This window comes from Notechis scutatus, chromosome 2 (assembly GCF_049901735.1).
Source record: "Notechis scutatus isolate UNSWTSFEM ecotype Mainland chromosome 2, rNotScu1.2, whole genome shotgun sequence".
In the NCBI taxonomy this organism is placed as follows: Eukaryota; Metazoa; Chordata; class Lepidosauria; order Squamata; family Elapidae; genus Notechis; species Notechis scutatus.
Window position 1 is genome coordinate 174,211,129 of NC_142010.1, and position 12,047 is coordinate 174,223,175.

General features: G+C 40.5%; 1 protein-coding gene across 3 annotated transcripts in view; it reads right to left on the reverse strand.

The window, feature by feature from the left end:
- PCGF3 (polycomb group ring finger 3) overlaps positions 1-12,047 on the reverse strand; it is a 66,802-nt gene that overhangs the window by 20,621 nt on the left and 34,134 nt on the right. For 2 of the 3 annotated variants that reach the window (XM_087957435.1, XM_087957436.1), the window contains exon 2: positions 5,228-5,270. The gene's annotated coding sequence lies outside the window, so the exon portion shown is untranslated. Of the gene's footprint in view, positions 1-5,227; positions 5,271-7,664; positions 7,689-12,047 lie in introns of those variants that run through there. The other variant, XM_087957437.1, reaches the window with a different exon arrangement.

Below are 12,047 nucleotides of genomic sequence, written 5' to 3' on the forward strand. Positions count from 1 at the left end.
AAGTTTTGGCTGACCGGGTTAAATTGTAAAAGCAACAACCAAGGTACCCTGGAATTTAAACTTACAAAAAATAACATCGCTCCCAAAGAAGAGTCGGAAGCAGCGAAGGAAAGGGAAAAGGGAAAGGTTTGGCTTTTTTTTTCCTTCTCTCTCCTTCCCTATACTGACAACTAAGAGACTTAAATGAGAAATCAGAAAAATCCGCTTTGACATCAATAGGCAATTAAGCTGAAAATAAAACAAAATGCCAAAGGGATAATAAAGATTTCTGGACATTAAAAACTTTCTTTTTCATAAGCAGGAAGGGAGAGAAAAAGAATAAGGGCAGGATCTGGAAGAGGGAGGAGACTGCCTGGAATTAAAAAGAATCTACAGTAAAACTTCAACAAGACTTCTAAAAGATACATTTTAACTGAAACTTTGCAACTAAATAGTAACCCCAGGAAGAGAAAGTGAAAAAAAAAGAGCAAAAAAGAAACAGCTTGCGTGTATTTGGATTATTTGGTGATCTTTGGATTTTTGGTTATTATATTTGAATGACTAAAATCAATCAGGTGGTTGTTTAAAAATTTATACAATGGCACCACTTCTGGATGAATTGAAAATGGAAGATGCAAAAGAAGGAAGGGTTCTTTTGGCTTCGTTTTCAATTCTTAGGAATGTGTGGATTTGGAACTGAGAAACAACAGAAAAGACTTTGCAAAACAAGACTGGGACAAAGAAGAAGCCATCTTTAATGAACAAGTCTACCTACTGATTTGTTTTCGTAGATTTTCCTACGGGTACAGGTATGTAGGTCTAGGTGTGTTCGGGTCTTTTCTCATGTAAGATTAAGAGTATCTTGGCGACATTTCGGCGAGGTCCCACTCGCCACCTTCAGGCTGGTGCTTTCAGCTTCATGCCAGTGCAAGCAGTGTGTGATCGGAGCTGCCGTCTCTCTATAAATACTGGAGGGGGGGCTGGTGTACTGGGCTGGTTGGCTGTGCTGCTGCCTCTTGATTGGTTGATGGAGTTGATGTTGGTATAATGGGCTGTGTGATGGCCTTGTGAGTTTTGTTGTGGAGATATCCTGGATCTTGTGCTGTAATCTCCTGGGTCGTTTGTTTTGTAGTGATCTTTTTTCCATTAGCCTCCTGTGTTTTAATGGCTTGGGTAATGGGTTGTGTGATGGGCTTGCGAGTTCTTTTGTTGTGGTATCCTGGGTCCTGAGTTGTAATCTCCTGGGTCGTTTGTGTTTTGATCTCTTTTCCATTAGCCTCCTGTGTTATAACGGCTTGGGTAATGGGTTGTGTGATGACCTTGTGAGTTTTATTGCTGTGGTATCCTTGGTCTTGTGCTGTGATTTCCTGGGTCATTTGCTGTGTTGCAACTTCTTGAGTTCTTGTGGTGTAATTTCCTGAGTTTTCTGATGTGATATCCTGAGTGGGTGACTGTGATGTAGCAATCTGGATTTTGGTCTGGCTTCGAGTTTGGGGTCTAGGTCTGTGTTCTTGGTGTGTGTCAGCTTGTTTGGTTTTGGGGTCGGGGTGTGTGACAGCTGGCGAAGCAGCCGTGGTCTGGTTTCTGGATGGTGGTTGTCTTTCGTTTATAGGATGGGTTTGGGCCTGGGTCTGATGAAGGGGATTGGCGGTGGTGTCCCATGTTGTTTTGGTTCTGGTGTTGGTTTTCGTGGCTGGGACTGGTTTGTTGGTGAGGGCTAGTTTCCAGATGTCTGATAGGCGGGAGGTATCGTCCCGTTTATTCATGTTATGGGGGTGTTTCTCTATTTCGATAGCTTCCCTGATTATTCTCTTGCTGGAGTGTTCAGTGTTGGATATTAATTTGGTTCCTTCGAAATTAATTTCATGTCCTGTGGCTTTAAGGTGCTGGAAGAGGGAGGAAGTATTTTCTTCTCTTCTGACTGCGTTTTTGTGTTCTGCGATGCATGCATTTATTCTCCTGTTGGTTTGTCCAATGTATGTGGCTGGGCAATTGTTGCATGGTATTTCATAAACTCCTCGGTTTTCTAGCATGGATCTTGTCTTTGGGGTTTCTTAGGATGTTGGCTATTTTTTGGTCAGTGCCGAAGGCTGTCCTGTGGAGTGTTTGTGGAGAATTTTGCTGATTTTGTCTGTGGTGCCTTTGATGTAGGGGAGGAGTGAGATACCGTTGTCTTGTTCTGTGTCTTGGTTTTTTGGGGGTATCTCTCTTTGGATTAGGTTGGTAATTGTGTTTCTTTGGAATCCGTTGGAAATTAATACATTAGTGAGGGTGTGTAGTTCTGTTTTCAGGTGGTCTTTGTCAGCTAGGCATTTGGTTCTGGAGATGAGGGTCTTGGCTACGGAGTTGATCTGTACAGGGTGGTGATGGGATTGTGCATTTAGGTAGCGGTTGGTGTGTGTGTTTTTCCGATAGATGGTGTGTCCTAGGGAGCGCCATTGGGTTTTTTGTAGATTAGGACATCCAGGAAGGGAAGTTGGTTGTTGGTTTTTGTTTCCATGGTGAATTGTATTTTGGAGTGTAGGTTGTTAAGATGTGTGAGGAAGTTGTCCAGTTTTTCTTTCCCATGTGGCCAAATTACAAAAATGTCATCTACATATTTAAGCCAGAGTTTGTGTTTGTGTTCAGATTTGTCTAGAGATTTGGTTTCAAAGTGTTCCATGTATAGGTTAGCAATGACAGGTGAGAGGGGTGATCCCATGGGTGCTCCTTCTATCTGTTTGTATCTTTGTCCATTGTGGATGAAGTATGTGTTGGTTAGGCAGTGGTTGGTCAGATCTAGGATGTGTTTGGGAGGGTTGTATTTGTTTTGGATGGCTGTCAAGCTTCTTTGATGGGTACTTGGGTGAAGAGGGATATATATGTATATGTGTTCTGTCTCACTTGTAGCCACAAGTGAGAGTCCAAATGTCCCAAAGAAATAAACACGAACAAATAATACCAGAAACCACAGAGTTAACTTGTCTCTGTAATCGTCGTTGGCAGCTTTCCCAGAAACTGTCTTCAAGCCGAGATAACGAGCCGCAAGATAAATCAGGAACAGGAACAGAGGCTTCTTCAAAGCTGCGCAGTAATTAACGAAGTTTGATCCGGACAAGGACCGTTAACTAGCATGCCTCCTTATATTCCTTGAAGGGGTGTGTCAGTCTCTCTAATTAGTCTCTGACTTGACGTTTCTTTTCAAATTGTGCTTGACGTCTCAACCTGCGTCTAGTCCTTGCATCAACCCAACATTCGTCATCACTCAAGGACTCTGGTATGTCCTGTGGATCAGCTGCTGACACCTGAGGCATGACTGAAGTGGAAGGTTCTGGAGAGGATGGTGTTTCCGACACTCCCTCGTCCTCCTGGCTCACGTCTGCATCTCTCATTAGAGCAGGCTCCAATTCCAATGCCAAACCTTCCTCATCACTCAAACCTGTGTCTTCTGATACATCAGACTCAAAACTCACAGCAGGCTCAAACCTTCCAGTCACAACATATATGTATGTGTGTATATGTGTGTGTGTGTGTGTGTGTGTACACACACACACACAACACACACCCCTACAACATCTTTTCGCTGATGATGTAAAGCTGTTCTGCCACCAGACTTGAAATTCTAGAACTAGAAAACCTTGAATTACGCCGTCTTCGGTCTGACTTAAGCATGGTATATAAAATCATACATTGCAATGTCCTACCTGTCAATGAATACTTCAGCTTCAACCATAACAACACAAGAGCACACAATATATACAAACTCAAAGTAAACCGGACCAAACTTGATTTGCAGGAAATGCGACTTCAGCAACAGAGTGGTCAACGTCTGGAATACTCTACCCGACTCTGTAGTCTCTTCCCCAAACCCCAAAAACTTTAACCTTAGACTGTCTACTATTGACCTCACCCCCTTCCTAAGAGGTCTGTAGGGGCGTGCCTAAGCGCACCAACGTGCCTACCGTCCCTGTCCTATTGTTTCTCTTATTCTTTTATTTTTCTTATATGTACCCATTTCATGTATTCACAACTATGTATACAGCTTATACTTATTATCTTGTAAACAATTGGCAAATCAAATAAATAAATAAAAATAAATAAATAAACATTTTATTGATTTGCATAGTTCTGGGTAAAATTCTAGTAACTTCCTTCTTTTATTTCTAAATCATGGTAAAGTCTCCGCTTCTTTTCCATTTTTCACCAGCTGTGTAAAGATGGATATTTTACATGAAAATGAGACAGTAGCAATTATTTTACACATCTGTGGCTTGCACATTTGTGTAAATGCAGTTACCAAAATACTACTTCTAAAATATTAGTGACCAATCCCAAGCTGGTAGATCGTCTGTGGGTTCACTAATTCCCAAATTATAGCTACAGGAAAGAACATGCACTATATTTTGAAAGGTTCTACAAGCTGAATGCCCACCCACAGAGTTGACTGTATATCCCATTGCTTTATGAATCACTTTGTGTGACTAGTAGCTTGGACGAACTTCCTTTTCAACAGTTTCTGCAGAAGGCTCCTTGTGTCGACACTGAATGCAGCTGAACTTTTCACATGATCTGCATGGGAAATGAAGCAATTTTTCAATAGATTTATTAAGTGTTCCAATTTCCCCATAGATTTATCTAGTATTTCTTAACAAGTACATTATTTTGAATACTGTTCCTCCAATGACTAATGTAACTACTAAAAAGCTTGCTTGTTAAACTTTGTGTGACATGTCAAAATCAGTAGCATGAAAGAGCACTTGCCACTAACAGGAATTCCCTAATTCCTATTAGCAGGATAAGTGATATGGGAAAATTCAAATATTCTTCTGTGATTTACATTTAAATAGGTTTTAGTAGTTCAACTGAAACACTTTCAGACCTCAAATATTATGATTAAAACAGTGAAATGATTCCTTTTTAGTTTCAATACAGTTTCATACTGTAACACTTGAAGCCAATATAAAAACAGCTTAAACCTGGCCTGGAAAAAACAGGATGTTCACGTTAGAAGTATTGTAGCCGTATTGGTGAAACTGCAGCAATGATTCTTGTATATACCAAAAATAAATATTCCCTAAAGAAAAAACACTCTAAGTTCTAACTAGATCTCAAAAAGGTGTCAAGGTTTTTTCAGAACACCTAGTTTAAAAAAAAAATTCAGAACACATTTTAAATAATTGTATATGTATTTAAAGCAAGTTGTAGAATTCAATCAGAAAAAAATGCTCTTCACATACTGAGGAAAAGTATTATCTTGCTCTAAGCATACCTCTTAAAACAGCATTTCTTTTCAGAGTCTGCCATCCAGAGACCTGAAAAGATAGAAAAACGAATCTTAAAATTAACACTGTAGTTACTTAGAATACATTGAAGAAAATTCAACAGCGTTTATTAATAGACAAATATTAAATGAACAAATATTTGTTTTTAAAATGAAAATGATTAATTTCTACTAGAAATCAGTGGCTGTAAACTAGTCTGAATTAAATATTGCTAAATAAAACTGATGTCATTCTTCCTACCACCACAGGGTGACAGAAATGAGAAGACTGATGTTTTTCTATTAAACTTTTGTCAGCTTAAAATCAAGTAGATTTTGACCTAACTTTGATATCAAAAAGCCAGTACACTTTGTTATGTAAAGTAGCGCATTCAGTAAAACATCACCCAAGATCCATATGATGCTAGTTCATCCCAGTATTTAAAGGTCTAAATATATTTCTTGTATCGAGTTAAATAATTTATCTATGCTACCAAAATGTACTCTCACGTTTATAGTCCCATTCATTTTCTCACAGAAAAAACAAACACAAATTCAGCTCTATGCAAAACAATATTTAAAATCAAAATGAGCAAACAACAGCATAGCACTTGACCGTAATTGCTTAAAATGGTTTAAAAGAGGTACTCAAGGGCTAATAAAACTATTAACTAATAATGAGAGTCAGTAATAAATGGGAGGCCCGTAGAAAGGGCTGTTTACTTTTTCCTGGATACAAAGGCTGTTTCTGAACAAGTTTAGGAACTAGCTTTAACTTACAGCTCCAACTTGTCAACCCCAGTTTTGAAAGGTAAGGGGGAGGTATTTTTTTGCAAATATTGTGTGCATTCTATCACTTCTCCAGCTCCTATACACATAATAGCCTTTTGGTCAGTAGCCTGATCAAAATTTCACAAACAAGATCCAAGACCAGGTATGTAAGAAGTATCTTAAGAGGATTTTTCAATGTTTCCTTAATTCTGTCAAAATAAAGCCCAAATCTACAGAATGAACTGCAACCAAGCACAATTGGCCAAAGTATACTCAAATAGCCTCCAGAATTATTGTCCTCTTTAAATGAAAGAAATGATTTGTCTTCAAAGTCTACAAGATTTCATAGATCTTCCAGTTCTGCCTTTCATCAGTCATTGGATATACAGGATATACACAAGATCAGGGGTCTTCAAACTTGACAGCTTTAAGACTTGTGGACTTCAACTCCCAGAATTCCTCCTCCAGTCATGTTAGCTCAGGAATTCTGGGAGTTGAAATCCACAAGTCTTAAACTTGCCAAGTTTGAAAACCCTTGCACAAGTTGATTAATATTAATCACAACATGATTAATATTTTTAGTTGGGTGTCTATTTATCCAACAAAAAGGCACCACTCATGGACTTGCATTGTTCATTATGTACTGTATGTAAATACTTAAAAATATGGGACCAATAGTTTTCAAAAATCCTCTATCATAAAAGGATAATGGAGCTTGGACTGACTATGACCCCCTCTGCTGAAATGATCAAGGGTTAAGGTACTTTACTGTGAAGAAATCACCTGCTGCAGTTCTTTATTATACAGTTAATCCTCGACTTATGACAACTGAGCCCAAAATTTATGTTGTTAAATAAGGCATTTGTTAAGTGAGTTTTGCCCCATTTTATGACCTTTCTTGCCAGAGTTGTTAAGTGAATCACTGCAGTTGATCAGTTGGTAACCTAGGTTGCAAAAGGGGATCACATGATCTTAGAATACAACAGCGGTCATTAAGTACGAACCAGCTGCCAAACAGCTGAATTTTGACTACATGATCATGAGGATGCTTCCAAAAAATGGTCATGAGTCACTTTGTTCAGTGCTGTTGTAACTTTGAATGGTCACTAAAAGAACTATTGTAAGTCGAGAACTACCTGTAGATTGTATCTTTGTTACAATACATCTGTATGCATGCATCAATGCACTTTTCAAGCATTTTACCACACTTGGCTGAATCCTTAATAAGATTATTTGTAAAAGCTATTAACAAATGAGTCCCAGTCGCTCTGATAGTAAGCTCATTCTCTGATAAACATTTGGTTTAGTTCACATTGCTGATGGGTGTTACATAGACAGAGAGAGACACACACAAACACACAAGCCCACCTACAAATACAGTGAGGGTAAAAAGTTCATGTACTTTGCCACACATTTTTCTCAATTAAACAAATTGATAGGTGTAAAGTTTTGGACTCATTTTTTTAAAATTCTCTTTATCTTGCTTTAAGGACTTGTGTAGAGAACAAATCACATTTTACGTCATACTTATGCAAAAATATTGAAATTTCAAAAAGGTTCACAAATTTTTAAGCACCACTGTGTGTGTGTGTGCACGCGCGTGAGCAAAAGTTTTGACAAATGACAAATTAAGCATCATTTCTTCAAAGACATTCATTATTACATAATCATGTACCATTTTCTTCACCTTCTTCTCGGCATCCTTTAATGAACAGATGGTGCCAAAGGAATTGATCAGAAGTGCCTGGTTAATTAAGTGGTGTAAGGAAGTCTAGCCTCATTTGCCTGCAAAGAGGATAAACACAGTGGGAGGGAAGATGACTGGCATCAACTTCCCCTTGTCATATTATCCTTCAACCTAAGTAAGCTGGTGACCACACCCTGCAGTTCTTACTTTCTGGATGGAAAGAAGAAACAAGCCCATATCCAAAATGGACATGATGGGCAAAGTTCAACTCATCAGGTCATCCAAAAGCTAACTGGAAAACGATTCTACGAAAACGCTGAAAACTTTTGATACTTCAAAAACAGGGCTACTAATTTTGGGGACAAATGAGTAAAAAGCTAAACGCAAAGATGCACACACCATAGCGTTATACTACATACTGCTAGAATTCTGATTCTAGTAGTAGAACTAACATAAAGCTAGAAACAAATTTCAATGAAATATTGGTAAGGGGGAAACATTCAAGCACAAAAAAAAGGGCTTCAGGTGGCTCAACACTTTTTTCAAAGATTCTGAATGCACTTAGATGGATGGATGGTGTTGTGATTCGTCGGCAGCCTGTGCAGACAGCAGTGGAATCAGAAGCAGTGAGGAAGAATGGGACCAGTCCAGGAGTCTGGAGAGGACTCAGACAAGGATCCTGTGTCCAATGCAGAGATGGGGCAGGACCATCTGGGAGTGGTGTGCTGACTCCGGAGCTTCCGGAGTCTGGCAGCAGAGAGGTGGAGGAACAAGGGGAGCCTATTCCGAGTGTGCATGTACGCAAAGCTGCTAGAACGCAAGAGCAGCTGAGACAAAAGGGGTGACTCGGGAGTAAGGCTTGGGGGTGATTGCCCCTCCCCTAAGGTATAAAGGAGGTGCAAAGGTAGAGAAACCTTTGCAGGAAGCAAAGTCGTTCACTCTGTTTGGATTAAAGCATGAAGCTCTGTGTGGACTTTGTACTTCGGTGGTTGTTGTTTTTTCAGTTAATTTGGCACTTTAATTGTTGGCAGCAATTCAAAGGAGATAAAGGTGGATGCTTATCTTGAGGGACTGTTTGGGACTCATTATGGGCTGGGAATGAACATAATTTCCAGCATTGAAATAAAACAAGAGTTATTTTGATTAAGCGTGTTCCTAATTGTGGTCTCAGGAAGCCTTGGTCAGAACGGATGGATGGATGGATGGATGGATGGATGGACACCTGCATGCCACCACAACTTCAATCTCTCCTATAGTTTACTAAGGTGTGAACAATGCTTATAAAATCCTTGAAAGGAGAAGTTGTGGCATGTTAAAAAAAAGTGCTTCATGTGCCAATATCAACTTCCTCTTAGAAATATTGCGGTTTCTGAATATCTCAGAGACATTGCTTCATCCATTTAAGCTTTCTGCAAATCTACAAGAACTCTTTCATCAGCAACTTGTTCAATCTACTCAATAATACAAACAGCTTTATGAAGACAGCAGTGGCTCTGGCAAATTTAAGCTCTTTTGCAAAAGCATGCTTTTCTGCGCCAGTAATAAAAATTAAAAAGTGACAGGTTAAGATGAAAAGTAAACTATCATAAATTCAGGAGTAGAGTTAGCTTTCTTTTACACTTGGAATGCATACAATGTCTGGTGGGCTCCCACTCTAGTACTATCCAAGTTTGAACCTGCTTAACTTTTTGAGATCAGCTAAAGTTGATTAAGCACTGCAATATACATGTTTGGATAACATATGGAGTCTACAGTTTTGGGTACAATTCACATAATTTCTCCCAGAGTTGCAACTAAAATCTACTTAAGCAAGAAAATAATTAAATAAACATGTTAAATGATTTTGATTGAAATCTAATTGAATTTAAATTTAATATTTTATTTTGTTCACACTCACTACTTTTTTTCTCTTGTCAGTGCAGCTCCTGGCAAGGCAACGAAAAATTATGAATAACCCTTAGCCTAAAAACCTAGTTCAACTACTTGTTCAATTGCTTTAATAGGAGGAGCTGACACTAAGACAGGGCCTCATTAATCAGAGATACAACAAGTAGCTTGCTTCTTGTGCTTCCTTTACACAGATACTTAATTTGAATTACTGTTCTTCAAGAGGTCTCAACACCAAAGAAGTACAACAGGGGCAAACCACTTTACGCTCTCCAAGTGTTTTAGATTACACTTCATAGACTCTGTAATTATTGGTCATTTTAACTGTGGATTATAAAACTTGAAGTGCAATAAAAATGGAGGGTACCACATAGTCTGGAGAAGCAGAAAAGAAAGCTTAATTTATTCTGGCTTTGTGGCTAAAGTAAAGCTAGATATACTGCCTGGAATTCACAAAGAAAGGAGTGATATAAATCTAACATAATTAAATGAATAAGCCAGACACTGATTTTGCATTGAAACACAAAAGATCTCAACAGAATCTGGTTTTCTAAAATTACCAAAGTATTTTTAAAATACAAAATTATTCCACAGTATGAAAGTCCTCTCCAAAGAGTAATGAGTACAAAATATGAAATATACTATGCCAATAAGCAACAAAAAAAAAGAAACACAGTGGTGAAAATGCAAGATGGATTTTTGTAAGAGGAAACAGCAGTGCGAGAAATGGCTTTGACATATTTCTGAGCTCCAGAGCAGTGGTTGCCTACTGGTGGACTGTGGACCACTGGTGGGCCGCAATAAAATGGGCGTTGGTACCTACCTGATACGCCCGTTCTCGTCGAGCTGCGTAGAGCATCCAGACAGTGGGAGGTGCTCCAGTCTTCACTTCTAACAGGCTGAGCTATAATTGAGGAACGCTCCTCCTCCTCCACGTGACTCCTCCATGCGTTCCCCCAGTTTTACGAAGACGAGAAGACAACAACTATCCTCTCATGTCAACTATAATACAAGTCTCAACTGTGAACTATATACATCATTGGCCGAAACAGGACTCCCCACCAGACGGACCAATTAGAGTGGGGCTGGATGCTCTACGCAGCTCGACGAGAACGGGCGTATCAGGTAGGTACCAACGCCCATTCTCCGTGGAGCTGCTGCGAGCATCCAGACAGTGGGACATACCAAAGCATGGCCTGTCCTACGGGAGGGACTCCGTCTGGTCCAGAATCACCTCTGGATCTTTGCCACCTGTTGAAGGACTCGCCTGCCAAAGGAAGCCTCAGCTGAGGCGTAAACATCGATTTTATAGTGACGTATAAAGGGAGATGGAGACGCCCAGGTAGCTGCTCGACAGATATCCTGAATCGACGCCTGAGTAGCCCCGGCTGCTGAGGTGGCTGCACTCCTTCTAGAGTGAGCAGTAATCCCACTAGGGACAGGTAGAGCTTGTGCTAAATAGGCCTTGGATATAGTAGCCCTAATCCAGTGGCCAACAGTAGACGGGGAAACCTTGCAGTCCAGCGTCTTTGGCTGAAAAGACAAGAATAAAGATTCCGATTTTCTGATTGACTGTGTACGATAGATGTAGATACGAAGAGCCCTTCGCACATCGAGAGTGTGCCACTGCCTTTCCCTCTCTCGGGAAGGCTTGGGGCAAAAATTAGGCAGAATCAATTCCTGGGATCTGTGAAAGGCCGAGTTGATTTTTGGCATAAAGGCGGGATCTGGTCTCAGAACCACCCGATCAATGTGGAAGACATATAAGTCCTTTCTCACGGATAGAGCTGCTATTTCAGATATCCTTCTTGCCGATGTTATCGCCACAAGGAACACCACTTTGAATGTGAGAAACTGAAGTGGCGCCTCCCTGAGAGGCTCGAAGGGAGGTTTAGTTAATGCCATAAGAACTCTATTAAGATCCCAGGTAGGACATCTGTGGATCACCGGAGGGTGCAGATTAGAAGCCCCTCTAAGGAAAGACCTTATGCGAAGGTGGTGGGAAAGTGAGTCAGAAAAGCTGCCAGCGATCACCGTGGACAGGGCTGCGACCTGCCTTCTCAGAGTGTTGGGGGAGAGGCCCCTATCTAGTCCGGCCTGTAGTAAGGCCAGGATTTGCGCAATTGAAGGCGAGAGCGGATCAACGGATGACTTATGGCACCACTTACAAAAGATGTTCCAGGTTGCGTCATAAATGCGGGTAGTCGAAGGCCGCCTTGCTGCCAGGATGGTATCGATGACCTGGACCGACAAGCCCTCATTTTTTAGCCTTTCCCGCTCAACCTCCAGATGGCTAACTGAAGCCACTGTGGATCTGGATGCTGAAGAGGTCCTTAGAACAGAGAGATCCTGTCTGGGAGAATCCTCCACAGGGGGCCACTGACAGATTGCGGAGATTTGTAAGCCACGGTCTCCTGGGCCAATATGGGGCCACCAGGAGAACTTCCGCCCTCTCGAGCATCAACTTCTGAATCACCTTGGGGA